This window comes from Octopus bimaculoides, chromosome 18 (assembly GCF_001194135.2).
Source record: "Octopus bimaculoides isolate UCB-OBI-ISO-001 chromosome 18, ASM119413v2, whole genome shotgun sequence".
NCBI classification, from domain to species: Eukaryota; Metazoa; Mollusca; class Cephalopoda; order Octopoda; family Octopodidae; genus Octopus; species Octopus bimaculoides.
In genome coordinates, this window is record NC_068998.1 from 24169320 (window position 1) to 24175603 (window position 6284).

Here is a 6284-nt window from a genome sequence, read left to right on the forward strand (position 1 = left end):
CATTTCAAATAACACAAAATCCGTTAGATTCACTTCAACATTTAAATTTAATTTGTCAAAATATTTTCGTCGCTTTGAGACCGCGACCTGTTCACTGACAAAATTCTGTGCTGCATCTATATATATATATATATATAAAAGGAAAAGGGTAAAAAACAAGGCAGGGTGATCATCTCAGGTCATTTGGAATATTTAGTTAAGTAAGGTGAATATATATTTTTATATGAGTGTCTGCCTTTGTGTACTGACAATAGATATTTGGTTTGTTTGTTTTCTTTTTTTTTTTTGTTCCCCACTGCAATTTAGCATTTCAGTAAATGACTATGCCAGAGTAATTAACCAGACTTAAACGATAAGTACTATGGTCAATTTATTCAAATAAAACCTTCAAAGTGGTGCTCCAGCATGGCTGCATTCCGACTGATAAACAAGGAATGAGATAAAAATTAAAAAAAGTTGTTGTTTGTTGATACAGCATTCATATGATCCAACTAGTCTCAGTCATGACAATCCTTCATTTTTATGGCATAATATAACTAGGACATCATCTGATTTGACTTCATCATCATCATCATCATCGTTTAACGTCCGCTTTCCATGCTAGCATGGGTTGGACGATTTGACTGAGGACTGGTGAAACCGGATGGCAACACCAGGCTCCAATCTAAATTTGGCAGAGTTTCTACAGTTGGATGCCCTTCCTAACGCCAGAAAGATGTTATTCAAGGCAGAAGTGCACTCAATTTCCAGCAAGCTGAACACTCCTCTGTTCTTCCGTTTAGTAAAAGGGAAACCGATGGATCAACCTCTTTAAGGTATTTTTTGTTTTGAGTGCAACCACAGTTTATATATCTTTCACTGACCATTTGCTTTTCCCATCAATAACTATCTACCCAAATAAATAAGGTAGTTTGCAGGTACCTGCTGAACTTAATACAAACACAAACCAAATTTTCACTTCATTCACACATACCAACATAAAAAATTTAAGATCAGATACATTGCTTACTGAATTCTCTCATACATTATACCTAAAAACAGCCTGTGGCAGTCATTGATTTTAACTAAAAATTAACTGATTTTTATTTGAAGTGCATGTTATATCAGTGAAGATGCTTCCACCAGTTTATCCATTCTGCATTATGTAGAAGTCACATATGTATCAGCAAGTGACCTGCTGTTGTTAAAATGAAAATCACATGTTTTTAGACTTTGATATTCTGGGGAATGATACCTACAAAGTCTGAATATGGAATGACTTTCAAATGTTAGAACAAAAAAACTATATTGAAACAATGACCTAGCACAATAAGCATTTTTCATGTATGTATTTAATAAAATATAGTTTGATTCAGCTTCATGCAACTTAAACCTTCAGTTCTGAGCTTGATGAGTTAGTCATTTGACAAGCCAATGAAATTTTATGTTGCATGGAACCAAACCAAAATGTTATATTGTATGTACCTTCAACCAAATATGCTGAATGATACTTTATTTCATTTGTTTGTCCACTCATTTGTGTTTGTGTGCGTGTATGTACTTTGTCCAAATTTTAATGAGTCACCAAAAGTAGACATTCACATATTAGGGAAGAGAGTGAGAACTTCATTATTATTTAGATTGTATTTTAGTTTCTTACCAACCAATTTATGATGTTATGTATTGACTTTACACTGAAAATAAATAGTTAAATTCAGCAATCAAAGAACGTGAGCTTTTTGGTATTGGAGGCTTTAAAACACTACATTCAGTTTATAGATCTCATGCAGGATATCCCACATTACTGCATAAGGAACATAGGGCTGGTTTCTCTAACATATATTCTTCTCTGGACAAGACACCAGTCTGTAACAAGATCACTTATTTTTTACCAGCTTAGTGGACTGCAGCCACATGAAATACATTGTGTTCTTGAGTAAAGCATTTTATCACCTGAGCCAAGAATCAAAACCACAATCTTACAAGCCATGTGCCTCCACTTATGCACCCATAATTATTAAAAAATGAAATAAAATTCATGGCTGAAAGAACACATTCCACTTTCATAAATTTGATTATAGGATAGAGAAGAGATACGGTTGAGGTGGAGAACGTGAGATGTAGAGAGTGAGGTCAAATAGAAGCCTGGGGAAGAGTTGAGAAGAATTGAATGGGAAGGAGTTGGGGAGAGTTAGTGTTAAACATGTATGGTTGTGTATAAATGTGAATAAGTCTTGATACTTGGTGAATAAGGAATATTAATTTCTCATTTAGCATCGATGTTTGAAAAACTGACACCTATATTTAGGGTGAACCTGATCAGCCTGCTAATATATATTTGCATGCCTGCTAATTTGTACTAGCACTCATGTGGACAAGAAGATAAAACTCAGTTTTTAAAGTTTAGATAGTCCCTAGGTGGAAGGAGTTTTTCAATATGAGTGATTGATTGATTGATGGATGGATGGATGGATGGATTTTCCCTCTGAACTTTTTCTTTCCATTTTTTTTTTTACACTATCCACAAGCCAGAGGTGACACTTCTTGACCTCCACTTGCAGAGAACCACTTCCATACTTTTCACATCAGCCCTTCTTATGAGCTCTAGGATTAGGTTTTCCCTTAACTCTCATATTCTAAACTTATTGGTAAGCTCAGCTGAAATGGATCTGTAATTCTTTATTCTATAAACATAAATATACATCCACTACTAATATATACAAGTGCTCTTCTTTCTGATTTATGGATTCTTAAGTCTTTATATGTGTATATATATATGTGTGTGTGTGTGTGTGTGTGTGTGTGTGTGTGTGTGAATGTGCACCAACACCAAGTTATAATCTCAAACACAGAGCAATATGACATATTCTATTAATTCCAGCTTAGCAGAAGATGTACTTAAATTACAGCCAATTTATCAAAATATTACAATTCAATGTGGAAATATCCAAACAAACATTATACAGGATTCAGTTTTCTAAAAACATACAATGAACTGTTTAAATGATTACAATCATTAATTCTATGATAAACTTAATAAGTGTCTAAGCTGCACTTAATATTTCTGATATATGAGATGCAAGGTATAAACCTTTACATCTAAATAATGCTCTACATAGAAAACTATGACAACTAATATTAATGAGAGAATATTGTTGTAAAATTCTTTCCATTAAAAGTTATTTCTAGTATAGATGTTTTGGATGTGGTTTATATTTCAATGTGCTACTGAATATATGGTTAACATAGGATAATATCACCATTTCTGACTCCCCATTGTGTAATTTCACTAAGTCAACTTAACTTCATCTATTTATTAATGTTGTTAATGTTCATTTTCCTTTGACAGAATGTTCAAAGCAAGAAGTCCAATTTGAGAATCATATATCCAAAATTCTAATATAATTTCCATTACACTCAGTAATTCCAGGTAAATTATATAGAAAGTGTGACAGGAAGCTTGTATTGAAGATTCGAATTTAAGTTTGGCACTTTATCTGTGATTCAGTTCAAGAAGTTCATATGAAATTTTGAGATAAAATGGGATTATAATGTAGTATACTTTCGTTTTTAAATTATTATTAGAATGGCAGGTAGATTTTCAAATAATATGTTTCCACATAATCATTTTTTAATGCTTTCATGATAAAACAATACCAAAAACAATAGATCTATATTCAACAGCTCTTTACAAATCACTAGAAAACTTTCTTATATAAAATAATTGTTTTTACTTAAAATGAAAAGATTTTCTGTTAATAAAAATTATGTGTGATAGTTGTAAAATTCATAGGCAATTTTATTTGATATTTTACTTTTTTTCTCTTTAAACAAAAGCTTTGAGCAATTGTTTTAAAAATGTATGGAAGAAAAACAGACATACATAGATATGTACACACACACACACATGTATATATACATACATGCATATATATACGTATGTGTGTTCATATATATGTATATATACATATATACATATATATACACATACATATGCAGAAATACATACAAATGTACATATATATTTACATACATAGACATATATATATAAATGCATATATGCACACATACATAATATATATGTATATACATATATCTATACATGCTTATATATATATACATATAAGCATGAACCATATATATGTGCATATACAACATATACAAGTGTATTTGTGTATATGTGCATTACATTTAAATAAATAATTCTTATAACATGCATTAGCTTAAAATATATTTTATAAGTTATGGCTTTTGATTTAATGTTTTTAAAATGTAACTGAATTGTTGTTGATCATTTCCTTTTCACACTTTTAGATCCATGTCACTCATCTTCTTAACATTTATCAAATAAAACAATAAATTTCATCGCTATTAAAGGAAAGAAATTTCTTATCAATTTTATTCTATTCAAATGACAAATAATTCTGTCACTTTTCAAATGGATGTAAATAAAAGACATAAAAAAAAAACAGAAAAGGAAAATTTAACATTTTCAACAATGACAGATTCAAGAAAGGAAGTTTTAGTATATCATCTTCATCATCATCATCGTCATCATCGTCGTCATCATCATAATCATCATCGTGGTTGTCGTCATCATTATATATTCTGAATCACTATGTAATTGCCATTTCCACTAGTTTTATTTCTCTGTTTGATATTTCTGTATATAGTTACTCTTTAATGTTCATATTTACATAAATGTATTTATCAAATGTATTTATTATTTATTTTTTTTATCTTTGTAGTATCTTATTTTTTTACGTTCTACACTGTCTATTTGCATGTTTCTCTCTGGCATCAAAAATCGGTTTAATATCATTTTCTTCCTTTTCATTAAGCTATTTCAGTAAGTCACTTTCATCTAAATTCGATTCTATTGTGTCTTCAGCATGAGGTATTTTTGGTGTGTTTGCTTTTAAATTTTCTTTTATGTGTGTGTTTTTCCTTTCTTAGATCTGGTGAAGCACATCTTCCCCCACCATTTTTACCAGAATATCATGACATAAAAGTTAGTTCACATTAGTTAATATATTTAATTCAAGCCAAACTCTGCTGAACCAAATTCTATAAATTCAAGGTTGGAGACAATAGCAATACAATTCGATATATACTCCATTTATTTTGTAGTTCAGGAAAAGAAATCAATATTTTATCAATCAATATATTTGTTGTAACCTCTATCAAATATTTCAAACGTTGCTAGAGGAGATTTCATTTGCTCAAACATGATTTGAATAAGGCACACTGTGCAAACAGACAGCAAATGTAACTGCATTGAAGGAATAATAGAACACATCGATACTGTGAAAGAGTTTCTCATGATGCATTAGGTGGTGAAAAGCCTTAGAAGAAAGAAATGTATAATCCTTAGGAGAAGTATGTCCAGGAGCTATAATATACTTTTATATATACATATATCTTTTACAGACAAGAATGTAAAATTCAAATGCAGTATAACTGTGAAAACAGCAGAGAAAGATTGGGCATTTACACTGAGAAGATGGGAAAATATTACCAACAGGCAGCTTAGCCACTCACTGATGACTTTTTTTCCGTCTTCTAAAGAGACTCAATCTTTCCCTGCTGTTCTCGGTTATACTGCATTTGAAATTTACTATTTTGTCTGTAAAATCCCAGCACTTCAGCACTTCCAAAGCTTGTTTAATATATATAAATACACACGCACGCACGCACGCACGCACGCACGCACGCGCACACACACACATGCACACAGATATATATACATTTATATATATGTTATTTGTATGTGTGCATATATATATATATATATATATATATATTGCTATATATATGTGTGTGTGTGTATGTGTGTGGCAAGAAGCTTGCTTCATCACCACAGGGTTCCAAGTTCAGCCTCATTGCCCAACACCTTGGGCAGATGTCTTCTACTATAGCCTCAGACCAACAAAAGCCTTGTGGGTGGATTTGGTAGGCAGAAATTGAAAGAAGCCTATCATATACATCTATCTATGTGTGTGTATCTTTGTGTCTGTATTTGTCCCCCACCACTGATTGACAACTGGGATTGATGTGTTTACATTTCCGTAGCTTAATAGTTGGATAAAAGAGATCGATAGAATTAGAACCAGGCTTTAAAAAAATAAGTACAGGGGTTGATTCATTTGACTAAAAATCCTTGAAGGCAGTGCCCTGCCTATCTACAGTTTAATGACTGAAACAAGTAAAAATAAAGGATATATATAGGCACAGGAATGGCTGTGTGGTAAGTATCTTGCTTACCAGTCACATGGTTCCAGGTTCAGTCCCACTGCATGGCACCT